The sequence below is a fragment of the Dreissena polymorpha genome, chromosome 2 (genome assembly GCF_020536995.1).
Source record: "Dreissena polymorpha isolate Duluth1 chromosome 2, UMN_Dpol_1.0, whole genome shotgun sequence".
Taxonomy (NCBI): domain Eukaryota; kingdom Metazoa; phylum Mollusca; class Bivalvia; order Myida; family Dreissenidae; genus Dreissena; species Dreissena polymorpha.
The window spans coordinates 58,772,385-58,787,361 of NC_068356.1; the positions used below are offsets into that span (position 1 = coordinate 58,772,385).

Here is a 14,977-nt window from a genome sequence, read left to right on the forward strand (position 1 = left end):
ATCCCTTTGTTACCACTGTCGATTGTGATTGTTATTTTGCGTTTTGCTTAACTCTAATGGAAGCGATATATTCGATTTCTACACTCGAAATTATAGGACTTGTAACAGTCGATCATTCTTGTTCGGAAAAAGTTTTGTACCATTTTACCATTTATTTTTTTGACGATGAAAAATTCACCACAGCTAGTTCGTGAATGTATTTTATTTCCCATCAAAGTACGGAATTGTTATGTCTTGCTTTCTAACCACCGCAAAATCCGAAAAAAAACGGGTCGCGGCCTTTTCGGTTTGGAATGCTGTAACAAGCATATTTTTATTAGTTGCCATAATGATGTTATGTTTTCAGACTTGTTTACATGTTGTGCGATGCATCGATTTAAATGTTTACCATAAAATGAATATGCGTAAACACATATCATTGAAAAAGGCTTAGATTGTGTTTTTTGTAAGTGAGATTGATTTGCAAATGTGATGTACGTTAGTTTAAAATAACAGGTTCCTCGCAAAGCCATGTTAATAATTGTATAGGATACAAACCATCAGCTTGTCAAGGAAGCTGTAAGATGGTTTTGATACCCCATTACAATTGGTAATGGGGGCTATATATGAGTCACTTTGTCGGTCGGTCTGTCGGTCGGTCTTTCTGTTCCGAAAATTTCATCCGATCTTCCGCAAACTTAGTCAGAAGTTGAATCTATATTATGTCTAGGTCAAGTTTGAAGATGGGTCATGTCGGGTCAAAAACTAGGTCATGGGGTCACTTAGTGCGTTTCAAACATTTCGCGTGGTGGCATGGTGTCTGCTCTAAAATTTAAGAAGTTTTATCCAGTCGTCCACAAACTTGGTCAGAAGTTGTAATCAGATAAGGTCTACGCATCAAGTTCGAACATGGGCCATGTCGGGCCAAAAACTAGGTCACGGGGTCACTGAGTGCGTTTTAAACATTCAGCATGGTGTCCGCTCTCTAATTCAAGTAGTTTTCATCCGATCTTCACCAAACTTGGTTTTATCTAGATAATGTCTAGGCCTCGTTAGAACATGGACCATGCGGGGCCAAAAACTAGGTCACGGGGTCAAACTAGGTCAGGGGTCACTTAGTGCGTGTTAAACTTTCAGCATGGTGTCCGCTCTCTATTTCAAGTAGTTTTTATCCAATCTTCTCAAAACTTGGTCAGAAAGTGTATCTAGATGATCTCTAGGCCAAGTTCGAACATGGGTCATGCCGGGCCAAAAACTAGCTCACTTAGTGCGTTTTAAATATTCAGCATGGTGTCCGCTCTCTATTTCAAGTAGTTTTTTATTCGATCTTCACCAAAAATGCAAAGTATTTGCAGAAAAAAACATCTACAAACTGCAGCAGATGACATATGTAACAAACTAAATTTAAATATTGAACACCTGTTATGCAGCAAACAAATAGTTTAATAAAATAAACGCGATGTACATCTCATAAACATTTACACAGTTATGCTTTTATGTAGTGACAAAGTAACAGTTGGGGGCATCCGTGTCGTGTGGACACATTTCTTGTTAGAGTCTTCCTATTGTAAATAACCACCGTATGGTACTGTTTGATGTTGAACTTTTTTATATAGCATGTAGTATTGGTGAGCGTGATAGTGGCTATAAATATTAATCAAGAAAAATAAATCTCAATTATAACTTTCTGTATTGTGTTCGTTATTTTGTTCCACCTACTATGCAACAGTAGCCGGGTATTAATTTGTAAAACTCAAGGTTACTAGGTCAAATTGAAGATATGAAAGCACTCGAGTTGTTACATGCATTACCCAATATTCACGTATCTTTTTGTATCATAAGAAACAATGGACTGAAGGTCTTGTCATTTGGAACGTCCTCCGTCTATTCACATAATTGTCTTGTCAGAAATGTTCAATTGGTGGACCATGCAAAAACACTGAATGTGTTGTTATAAACATAGCCACCAGCGTACATGCATCTTGTACACATACAACTTAAGAATAATTGTATTGCATCCCTTTTACTTATTTTCTTAGTTGGAGGGGGTGATTTTAAAATGTTATGAAATTAGATGGTTTTTAATCAAACTACTTCAGATTGTTTGCATTGTTTTTATTAATGAAAGAGAAATAGCAAACCAGGCTGTATAGCCTTTTCCTTATATATCACTGTATAAAAAGATTATTTATTTAGCTGATTTTTTAAATCATTATCGTGTGTTATTAAGAACAAATGTCAAAATATACATCAATATAATGTATGTCCACAACAGTTAATACCTCTAAAAGAAAAACATAATGCATTTATAAAAAGAAATACAATTGAAAGAATAATAAACAAGAGGACCATGGACCTAAAGGCGCTAAACTGAGACACGAAGAAACTTAACTTTTCTGAGAAGATGAAATTTAGAATAATTAAAGTACTTTATGAAACGTAAATATGTTATTTCTATGCACATTGGATTTGACTAAATATATGCCTTCCAGAGTGTTAACAAAGTTTCACAATAGTCATATACAAATAACTGCTACAAGATATGAGAATTACTATGTAATTGTTGTGTGCATATGAAATGTAAAACGACCTCGCTTATAAACTCTTAAATATTATTCATGTACCCTTTTAAAAAAATAGAATAATTCAAATGTTAACTGATTAACTTTTAACATCTACTTCTTAATATTATAAGAAAGTATACAATAGCTAAGCAATAAAACATTAATATTCGAATATGAAATGTCCTGTGTTAAATTTACACTGAATTGCATATGTTCTGTTTTATTTTTTATTATTAATTATATCTATTTCATTTTTGTGTATTTCCAGTGTACGGAAGTGCGCTTTTTGTGTCTCTATTTGGGACTAGTTGTTTATTGTTTTTTCCTCTCTCTCACTTTTGTCATTATTTTTCATACTTCTTCATTTCTATGGAACATTCATCTTCATGTTTCCATATTTTTTATTTTCTTTTTCTGCTTGTATGTATGTACATCTTATGTCTTATAATGGAAAGCAACTGGACATATTTAAAAATAGAAACTAACCGGACAATCACACACAAACTATCATTTAAATCACCCTCCACCTCTTTAAATGATAAAAATATGTACTTTGAATGTAAAAGGGCTTAATAACACAAATAAACGAATAAAAATATTCAAATGGTTAGACGATAAAAAATATAATGTATGCCTACTACAAGAATGTCACTTGACACATACTTTAGCACAAACCTTAAAAGATGAATGGGACGGAGATATCTATCTCAGTGGACAACATACTAATAAACAAGGCATTGCCGTTCTAATTAAAAACAATACAGGGATCACAGTCGATAATTTTAACGAAATAATAATTGGCAGACTAGCAAGTATAGATATCAAAATACATGAAACACAATTAACATTAATCAACATCTATGGTCCTAACATAGATGATTCCACATTTTACGAAACATTACAATCCTTTATAATTAATAACCAAGATAAAAACATTATAATCGGTGGTGATTTCAATACTGTCCTGAACCTATTATTAGATAAAAAGAAAGGAAACCTGTATACCCATCCTAAAAATAGAATCATTTTAAACAACATAATCGAAAACTACAATATAATAGACATCTGGCGCACAGTATATCCAAACGAAAGCAAATTCACCTGGCACTCAAACACAAAACCAACAATATTTTGTAGATTAGACTATTTTTTAATTTCTGAGTCTCTTTGCAACATTATTGAGACATGTAACATAAAACCAGGATTTATGACTGACCACTCTCTAGTTGAACTTAAACTGCACAATATACAACCTGAAAGAGGCCCAGGATACTTTAAAATTAACAACAGCATCTTATTAGATACACAATATCAAACACAAATAAAACAGGAAATATTAAATACAGTTCAAAATAATAAAGATGCAAACCCAAACACCTTATGGGAAGTAATTAAAGGAAATATACGTAACACAACAATTAGATACACATCATTTAAACAAAAAGAAACACATAAACTTGAAACTGAAACCATCAAAACCATTGAAACACTTGAAAAACAATTGCATCAAACAAACACAAATGATACCACCGACATTGAAAATGAAATAACATTAAAAAAACAAATACTAGATGGAATCTATCATACACAACTCAATGGAATACTACTAAGAGCGCGTGCACAGCATGTTGAACACAATGAAAAAAATACAAAATACTTCGCAAACATTGAAAAACGTAGAAGTGAACAAAAAACTGTACACAAATTAGTAGTCAATGGCAAAGATATAACAAACAGAACTGAAATACTAGAAGAACAACGTTTATTTTTCGAAACCTTCTATAAACGAAAAAATGTTGAAAATAACACCCTTTTTAAAAATACACAATACGCTTTAAATCAAGAAGAAAAACTATTGTGTGACGGATTATTAAATGAATATGAATGTGGATTAGCACTAAAAGAAATGCAAAATAACAAAAGTCCAGGTTCTGATGGTATCACCATTGAGTTTTATAAAATATTTTGGAATGATATCAAAACACATTTAATTAATTCACTAAACTATTCATATAATAATGAAAACTTAACTACGCTTCAAAAACAAGGTATAATATCACTCATTCCAAAACCTGGAAAAAACTTAGAATCCTTATCGAACTGGCGCCCAATTAGTTTACTAAACAATGATTATAAAATTGCAACTAAAAGTATAGCAAACAGAATTAAAAAATATTACCATCAATCATTTCAAAATCTCAATCTGGTTTCATAAAAGGACGTTACATTGGTGAAAACGTTCGTCTTATCCAAGAATGCATAAACTATTTCAACAATTCAAATAATCCTGGTCTAATATTCTTTGCAGACTTTGAAAAGGCATTCGATTCGCTTGATCACTCATTTATGTTGTCTTGCTTAGAAAATATGAACTTTGGTGAAAGTCTCATTCAATGGGTCAAACTATTCTATACCGATATTAACAGTATAATCATTAACAATGGCTTCTTTTCAAACAGTTTTAACATCGAACGAGGGGTTCGACAAGGATGTCCACTCTCATCATCGCTATTTATTATTTGCATCGAGTATCTATCACATCACATTCAATCAAATAAACACATAAAAGGCATATCACTAGAACCTGACGAAGAAATCAAACAGTCCCTATTTGCTGACGATGCAACTTATTTTTTAAACGACAATTACGATTCTTTCCATAACCTCATAGAGTCGTTAACCCTTTACGGAATAATATCGGGTCTTAAACTAAACAAAAGTAAATGTACTGTGCTACGAGTAGGTAAATTAAAACAAATTATGTCCAATATCAAAAAGAAATGAAATTTAATTGGACATCCAATGAAGCCACAACGTTAGGAATTACTTTCACAAATAATGAAAATGATACAGTTCTTAAAAACATACTTCCTAAATTGCAGAATTTTAAAAACTGCTTAAAATCATGGCATCAACGTAAACTTACACTAATCGGAAAAAACACAGTATTGAAAACGTTTGCACTTCCTAAATTAATTTATGTATTAACAGTTCTCCCAAATCCACCAAATGATGTTATTAACGATATAAAATCAGCAATATTTAATTTCATATGGGACGGTAAGCCTGATAAAATAAAACGAACTCAGTTAATTCAATCCGTAGAAAATGGAGGTATCCAATTAACGAACATTGACTCATTCGTGAAGGCAATCAAATGCAGCTGGGTTAAAAGATACCTAGATAATTCCAATACGAGTAAATGGAAATTATTCTACCAGAAAATCCTAAAAAAATATGGTGACTCCTTACTCTTTGAATGTAACATCAGCAATACTATCTTACATGAAATTGCAAACGAAAACATATTTCTGTCTGATGTTCTATCAGCATGGAGTGATGTCACTCATAAACTTGAAACCAAAACCAGCAGTAAAACTATTTTATGGAACAATAAAGACATAACTTCAAACAATAAGACGTTTTTCTATAAAGATTGGTTTGAACGAAGCATTAAATATGTCGACCAATTATATGACTTCAGAATTAAGGATTTTTACTCTTTTGATGATATATGCTACATATACGGAATACCTTCAAATAATTTCCTGAAGTATTACACACTAATCAAAAGCATACCCATACATATTAAATCTGAAATCAATACAAATAATACACCATGTACTCAAACAAAATTCGTAGAAAACATACTTGGAAGAAAAAACAAAACAAATAAAATATTGTACACACTACAAATTAAAAACCCTACAGAAAACTCCAAAATCCAAAATAAATGGCAAGTCCTTTTCGGAGAACATGAACTTAATTGGAAACACATATTTACCATGCCATATAAAGCAACTGTTGAAAGCACACTGAGAAATTTTCAATATAAATACATCCATAGAATTATAGCTACAAATAAATATCTCTTTAAATGCAAATTATCTAATTCAAATCTGTGTGATTTCTGCAGTGAAAACATCGAAACTATAGAACATCTTTTTTGGGAGTGCAAACACATCCAGCCTATTTGGAATCAATTAGCATCTTTTCTTGAACAACAGCAACTAAACGTTAAACTATCTTTCTTAAATGTAAGTTTCGGAATTAACACATTGAAATCAATAGACTGTAATAATATTGTAAATTTTATTCTTATAATGATGAAATATTTTATCTTTATTATGAAGTACAAAAAACAAGTACCAAACTTTAATTGTTTTGTCCATAGTCTTAAACTAAAAATCCAAATTGAGAAAGAAATAGCCCTCAGTAATGACAGATTACAAATCCTTGAACAAAAATGGAATCGGATTAAATTCTCATAATGTTTGTCCACTTATATACAATTCACTCTAATGTTAGTTTATCTTTCTAAAATATATATATTTTTTTTTCAATCTTATAAGATCATTGTGAATGTTCAACAAAACACACAAGTCCAGTATTCTTTCTTCCGACTTTATACAACTCATCATTTTTCATAACAATTCTTCAGTTGTTCATTTCTTTTCTCTTTAAAAAAATATATATATTAGCATATCTTGTATAACATGTCTGAATTTATTGCTTTGTACAATCACTATGTTGTATGATCATATACATGTAAACATTGTATGTATTATATTGAATAAAAAAAAATAATAACTGCTCCGTCCACAGGTGGACATTTTTTAACACAAGGGAACTATTTTCGAATTCAACCCAGATAAAATTTGAACAAATGTTATGATCTAGTCGCATAAACATCTAGAAGGTAAATGAAGTAAATCAAGCTTGTAATTAAGCCATATAAGGAAAAATTCCAAGCCCAAGCCCCCTGGTGGCCAGTATCGTTAGAACACATTTTCAACGTTTTTTTAAGAACTTAAAAAAGAGACATCTAGACACTACATGTAACAAGCTTTTAGTCATTAAAGGAAAAATGTCAAACACCTTGTCGACCATGTTTTTCAACGCACCTGAAACATGTTCATGTTTATTTGTTTATGTAATCGAAAATAATTATTTAATTTTTATTTTGTACTTAACCTATTTAATTTATTAAACATGTATATAACCTTTATGTATTTATTTATTTTATTAATTTATACATTTATGCATTTTTTCAAATTTTCGTGAAATATACTATACTGATAATACTATTCCATTTAAATGCTTTTAATATCAATGGCTAGTGGGGTGTTTAGCGTTGAGATAGTACTTTGCCGCTTGGCAGCAGCTCTCGAGAAGTGAGGCACAACTGGTTCTCACCTAACACCAAAATTGCCTCAAGCTCACCGAACGGAAATGATAAGTACGAAACAACAGAATCTAAGCCGGATCGGTTGGAGTCTGGAATAAGAACGAACGCGCACTTCACCGCCAGTCTCCGGGGTAAAGTTCACCAGTAAGCTACTGGAGATAATCCATCGATAAAGTTTGCACCAGAGGGAACAACAGTTGGAACATGGAAAGTAATAACACTCAACGTGCGCAACAAGGTCCATGAACTGACACAAGCAGAAGCGCTACTGCTGGGACACCACCGTACTAGCCGTGGTCAGGTGGCTAGGCTTCGTAGACACATCAACAGACGAAAGGCGCGATACATGATGAGTGAGGATTCTACATATCGCCGTGTTGTTGCTTTTATCGCAAGGAAGGAGGTTGTCAACAGGGTAATATGTTGCACTCCAGTCTTCAGAAGACACCTTCCCATCCGTATCTCAGCAAGCCCTCACATCATCAACAAAATCCATATATATTGGCCAACTGTTTACTACGAAGACGATGAGATTGAACAGTTTTATGAAGAATTAGAGCGCATCATAGTCAATGTCCTTAAGAAAAATATCATAATTGTACAATGTACAAGTTTTGACCAGACACCTTCTAAAACTGGTAATGGGCAATAGGTGGATTTGGCTTGAAGATTGAAGAGACTAACGACAGATGGCTGAGAATTCTTGAGATCGCCAGAAGCCACCAATTTACGCTTGCCAACTAGCTGCACAAACCGCCCAGAACAGCAACCTGGCATGCTCCAATCGGGTTAGTACAAAACCAGATCGATTTAATACTTGCACCGAAACGGTGTCCAGCATTGACAAGGCAAACACAAGAACGTTTTCTGGCGTAGAGATCGGCAGCGAACACGAATAAGAGTTCTTCACCATCAAGCTGATGTTTAAGAGCAAGCGCATCACCAAGAATCCACGCATCAGATTTGACTTGGAAGAACTGAAACATTCAGAGCAGAGGCATTTCAAGCACATATAGTTGGCAAGTTTTCATCCATGAATATTTTAGACAATGTTAGCGAAACCATCACCATCAACATAATGATGTCCTGTTGTCATTGGCCAAAAATGTTATTGGGAGAGATTGAAGGAAGAGCAAGCCATGTGTATGGACCGAAATCATTCACCTCCGTAGTAAATGAAATGAGCTAATGCATTAGAAGTACACAATCTTCGACTCCAGGGCAAAATACTAGAAAGCGAACATGGGGATGAAAAAGAAGATGAAAGAGGCCAAGGAGTAATGGATTGTTGAGCCATGTTGAAATACCTATAAAGAGATGACCACAGGTAGCAGCAAGAAGGCCTGCAGCACCCCCAGGACCCTCACTTGTACAATTATGCCCAAAGCCAATGTTATAGCCGGCGCTGACGGGATTTTCCTGACCGAGATGACCGCAGTCCTAAATAGGTGAACTGAATACTACAGCGAAGACTATAATGACCTGCTTCAACCAGACCTCAGTCGTCTTCAGATCGATCCTAAACCAGAAGCGGACGATGAGAAGAAGTGACCATAAGAATGTAACCAGTCTCTGGTCACCACCCTATCAAAAAAGGGCATCATCACGCTGTGCGATAATTACTGGATCATCAGCCCCATCAGTTATCCCAGCAAATTCATTCTACGCATCCTCCTCCAACGATTGAAAAGTAAGGCTGACAAACTGCTGACCGATGAGCAGGCTGAATTCGGAGTTGGGCGGAGCGCTGTGGAACAGATCTTCAACTACAAAGTCATCATTGAGAAATACCTGCAAGAACAACTTGACCTCTTCCCCATCTGTATTGACTTTAAAAATATTTCGACCGCGTGCGGCATGCCTGTGGCATGTTATGAAAAGATTCAACATTGACGAAGGTCTGGTGACGTCATCCAAGACTTCAATCGACATATATTTTAATTTCGATTCATGTTAATTAAATCGAATGCGTGTTGATTCCCTTTTATTGTTGTTTAATTTGAGTTGCTATGAGGTTAAATTTTATTTACACTTATATGTATCATTGATATTGCTGGGCTAAGTGTGAGGTTGAGCGCTCTTAAACCGGTTAAAACACCCAATTCTTTGCATTGACCGTTCCAAGGCGGTGACCCCATCTTTATTCTTATTTGTGTTTATGTTGTCGTGTATTGTGCTGGTTTGTACTGTTTGGGCAATTGGTCACTTGTTTTAAATAAATGACCAACTAATTGTATATAATAAGAATGTAATACCGCTCCAGCAGCTGGAGTTTCACTTCTTTATATCATATAGTCAAAAGAGCGATGTTATATTTAATCAGAACATACTTTACTTTCAAAACATATTACTAGTATACTTCCCTCACTGTTCATGAAGACCACGTTTACTACTTAGATGACGCAGAGCTTTGGAATAGTATAGATATCAATGGTATTAAATTTAAGCATATGTGGCGATTTTCCAGTGTGTTTTTGTGGCTTTCATTTGTTTATTTTTTCTCTATAAGTCACATCCCATACATGTAAAAAGTGACTTTTTTTCAGTTTGGAAAAACGACGATTGAAAAATCATCTAATATTTAAAAAGAGTGGGTACATTTTATCCAAAGCAAAATAACACTCCTGATTAAAAAAATGTTAACAGTATATGTTCGTTTATGGAAAATAAAAAAAAGTAATCGAAAAAAATAATCGTTTATCGCTTGTCATCGATAATTAAGCAGAATGATGCATTACTGACATACTAGAGCTTGCGTGATGTTGCGGTATCGCTTACTGACATACTAGAGCTTGCGTGATGTTGCGGTATTGCTGACATACTAGAGCTTGCGTGATGTTGCGGTATCGCTTACTGACATACTAGAGCTTGCGTGATGTTGCGGTATCGCGTCAGAGTTAGCTTGTAGAGGAACAGGGTATGAACCATGTGGTATGCGAATTTAATGTATCTTTTTTTTGTTATTAAAATTGTCTTATTGTGTTCCGAATATTACTTTTTTTGTTAGTAAATTTCTTTAATGATTTTCCTTTACTACAAAAATCTGTTAACAAGTCCCTTAAAAGGATTTAAAGCTGAGAGACATGACAATTTAAAGAGTTTGAAGAAACTGTGTACCGTCAACCTCCGCGCAGTGATTTGACGGGAACCAGCATAGCTGGATCAAAACCCTGCCATCATAAGCAACCACGTGATGATAGTCGAGCGGTTGATGGAGGTTTCGTCACAATGCAGTTTCGTCACACTGATATTATGAAGGAGGGCAGTGGAGGTTTCGTCACACTGATATATTGTATAGAATAAAATGATATTGCAATTGAATATGATGTTGTTAACAAATACATTGGGATATATGCTTCTTTGTGTTATTTTTTAGCGTTATTGCGTGCATATTATCCTTTTTTCTACCATAATATCAACTTTTTGTGTGCGCGTAGTATATGAATAAATCACATATTTGTGGAGCACACCCTATCGACTACCAATCTACGATTATGAGATATTTCAATTATTGATTACTTGATAGTGCAAACATATTAATTAGCGCATTGCAAACAATCAAATAGCGACACACGCCTTTAAATGGCAATTAAAGAAGTTGACTCAGGAAAACCATCAGAGAAAACTGCTAGAGTCATGATGTACCATTCATCTATGGAAGGCTCTGATGGGAATGTACGATGTTGTATTATTTAGATTTACAAAAATACAGTGATATGAAAATCAATCATAGTGTAAAATTGCATTATTTTGTTTTTCTAAATTGCCCAATTTACATATTTGAATTATGTAGTTTCATTAATATGACACTAGTTTAATTGTTTCTTGTTAGAAACTTTTTGGTTAGGTTGATGTTTTATAATGAATGGATCCAAGAGCGACCGTGAAAGGCTTCGTGTTCTACTGGAATTAACGTGTGTGTAGGAAGGTGGTGAATGAGGGTCTCGCAACAGCTTATGCGGCAAAGGGCGACAAGTTCCTCTTCTTGAGGAAACTCATATCCTTGCCGTATCTGCCGAGCGAACACATAACTCCTGCCTTCGAACAGATAATGCTACAGGCTGAAGAGGTACTAATATTTTTATAACTTACCTCATTATTATTCACCTAACACATGTGGTATTTACATGTATTATTCGCTTAATTACTTCAATGGCCTTCTATTGTTAATAACTTAATATAAAAATACAATAATTAAACTGTAATGTACGCATATGTCATAAATTTATTCCAGGTTGGCAGTCCCTTTCTGAATGTCGTCAATTACGTTGAGCGCACGTGGATCCGGGGATCAATATGGAAGCCGGTTAACTGGAGCGTCTATAGACAATCAGTTAGGACTAACAACGATGTTGAAGGTATGCTTTTATTCAAAGAACAATTTATGTTATTCTTTATTTTTTCGTAATAAACAACATCGTTTACAGCATTTTTATTTCGCCTAACATAATATACAACAGTGTTCACAAACTTTGCTCAATAAATAAACATTATTTCAGGGTGGCATCGAAGAATCAATACGCCAGCCGGGCGTGCTGACCTTGGATTCTACATGCTCGTCCCTTTCCTTTTATATGTAAATATTTATGTTTGGTGTAATATTGTTTGCAAATAAATTTGTGTTGTGTAAAGGTAAGTATATTATTATACCGTTTATTGAGTAGAGTTGTATTTGATAATATCTTTATGTTTTATATGTAAATATTTATGTTTGGTGTAATATTGTTTGCAAATAAATTTGTGTTGTGTAAAGGTAAGTATATTATTATACCGTTTATTGAGTAGAGTTGTATGTTAATGTATTGTGTAATATTGTGTTGTATGTGAATAAATGGATTTTTGTGAATCATTAACAACATTGTGCTATGTAATTTAATTGCAACATTTTAAATACTTCAATTTATCTAAATGTATTTAATTTAACAACAAAAAACATGTTGTTTTAACTTAGAAGAAAGGTGTCAATCAAAGGTGCTAAAGATTCCCGGTATTATTCACACCTATATATTACCATTGTGACGAACCCTCTACCCGTTTTCCACAGAAAAATTCAGTTTGACGAAACTTCAGTGTGACGAAACCTCCGTAAACCTAGTCGAGCCACGTGATACGATAAAAAATAATGGCGCCTTACAATATAAAGTGTTTCTTTATTTCCGTTCCTTAAGCCTTAGAAATTGCCTGTAACTTAGCAAGTTATAAGTGTAAACCAATAACTGATAACTAGGAAAGTGGACAGAATAAAGTCGAGTGCGTCCGCTAATAAAGTAAGTTTAGAACTATGTTAAAATATGTTATGTCTCATCGGTAGATTGTTGCTGAAACTAGCCCATTATGGCATCACGGGCACTACACACTCTTGGATTAAAGCTTTTCTTGGTAACCGTAGTCAAAGGTTGTTGTAGATGGGGCAACTTCCACCATGGCCCCTGTAATTTCTGGCGTACCCCAGGGATCAGTTTGGGCCTCTTCTGTTTCTGCTCTACATTAATGATCTACCTTCGTCTGTGAAGTCAAACGTCCGTCTATTTGCGGATGACTGTGTCATGTACAGATCCATAAAAACTTTGGCTAACACTTTTCAGTTTCAGAGAGATCTAGATAGTCTATCATTGTGGAAGCTGAAATGGAAGATGTCTTTTAACATAGAAAAATGTCATATCATGCATGTTACGAGAAACCGCAAACCATTAAAAACAGCCTACACTCTCCACAATCAACCTCTGTCTGTTGGAAACCAAGCCACTTATCTTGGCGTTGAAGTAAGCTCAACTTTAAACTGGTCACCTCACGTAAATAAAATTAGTAGTAAAGCAAGCCAGAGCTAAGGATTCTTAAAACGAAACATTCATTCTTCTAAAATGGAAACTAAGGCAGCGGCATATAACAGCATTGTTAGACCATCCTTGGAATATTGCTCTAGTGTGTGGGACCCTTACCATCAGAAAGATATTGATAAAATTGAAAATGTTCAGCGTCAAGCTTCCAGATTTGTAACGAATAATTACAGAAAGACACCGGGCACGGTCACAAATATAATTAAGGATTTGAATTGGAATACCTTGCAATCAAGAAGACAACAAGCTAGACTCATTTTGTTCTATAAAATAGTATATAATCATGTTGATGTCAATCCCCTTCACTATCTCACTCCTTACATTAGACACTCGCGCCATCACCATCACATGGCATACCAAATACCACCAAGTACAGCTGATTACCACAAATTTTCTTTCTTTCCAAGAACAGTTGTACAATGGAACACACTTCCATCTTATGTAGTCAGCGCTGATACGATCCCTGGATTTAAATCAGTGCTGTCTACATCAGTGTTCCTTCCTTAGATCACATGATTCTGCTTTTATCCTGTTTTTAACTCGACTAATATTCTCACCACATGCACAGTTGTATATGTATATATTTAAGTCTTAAGGGCTTAAGGTGTTAGGTTTTGCACCTTTTTTATCACTGTTGATAGGATTTTCCTGAGTGGATTGAGTAACTCGGGAAACCTATCAATCTATTTCTTTTTAACCCCCCACGCATGGCCATAATGTATCAGTATTGAACATAGCCATTATTATAAAAGAAGAAGAAGAAGAAGGATTTTGTATCTGCAAATCAAGAGGCACAAATTGAATTAGGAGTTTGTAGAGGGTGTGACGCCAAAATTGAATCTGCTCATGAAATTGTAAAAAAACTGGACCTGGCTTTGAATGATGGCGTTCAAATATCAGACTCAACTCGATTTAAGCGTGGCACAGTCTCGCCCATAACCCCAAAATTATCTTCAACTGTGAAGCGTAGCAAACATGCTCCTACTGCTGGTAAAAAACCTGCAAGGCGTTCACTTGGTGACATGGCTATACCAGGTCCTTCCAATGAGACTTCAGAGGTTGAAGTTGTTGTAGGTCATTCTGTGCTCACAAAAAATCATGACTATACGGCCACAGCCGTTGGGTCAGATCATGACTACACCAGGGCTTTAAACACAGATATGAAATCACATGACATTCATGCCATCCATACAATAACTGCCATGTACATAATCAAGCAGCATTTGTGTGAGACAAGTAGGAGCACTGAAATAGTGGATGAAATAGTTGATATTGTCGCCAATAACAAGGTTTGTACTAACAATTACTGATAATAATTTGCTTCTTCATTCATAATTTGTACCAATTTATCAAGTTAAATCTGCATATTGGAAATATTGATACAATTTTTTAAATCAGGATTTGTATTG

General features: G+C 34.5%; 1 long non-coding RNA gene across 1 annotated transcript in view; it reads right to left on the minus strand.

Annotated features, from left to right (window-relative positions):
• LOC127867191 (uncharacterized) overlaps positions 1 to 14,977 on the minus strand; it is a 234,316-nt gene that overhangs the window by 126,649 nt on the left and 92,690 nt on the right. The gene's annotated exons all lie outside the window — the stretch shown is intronic.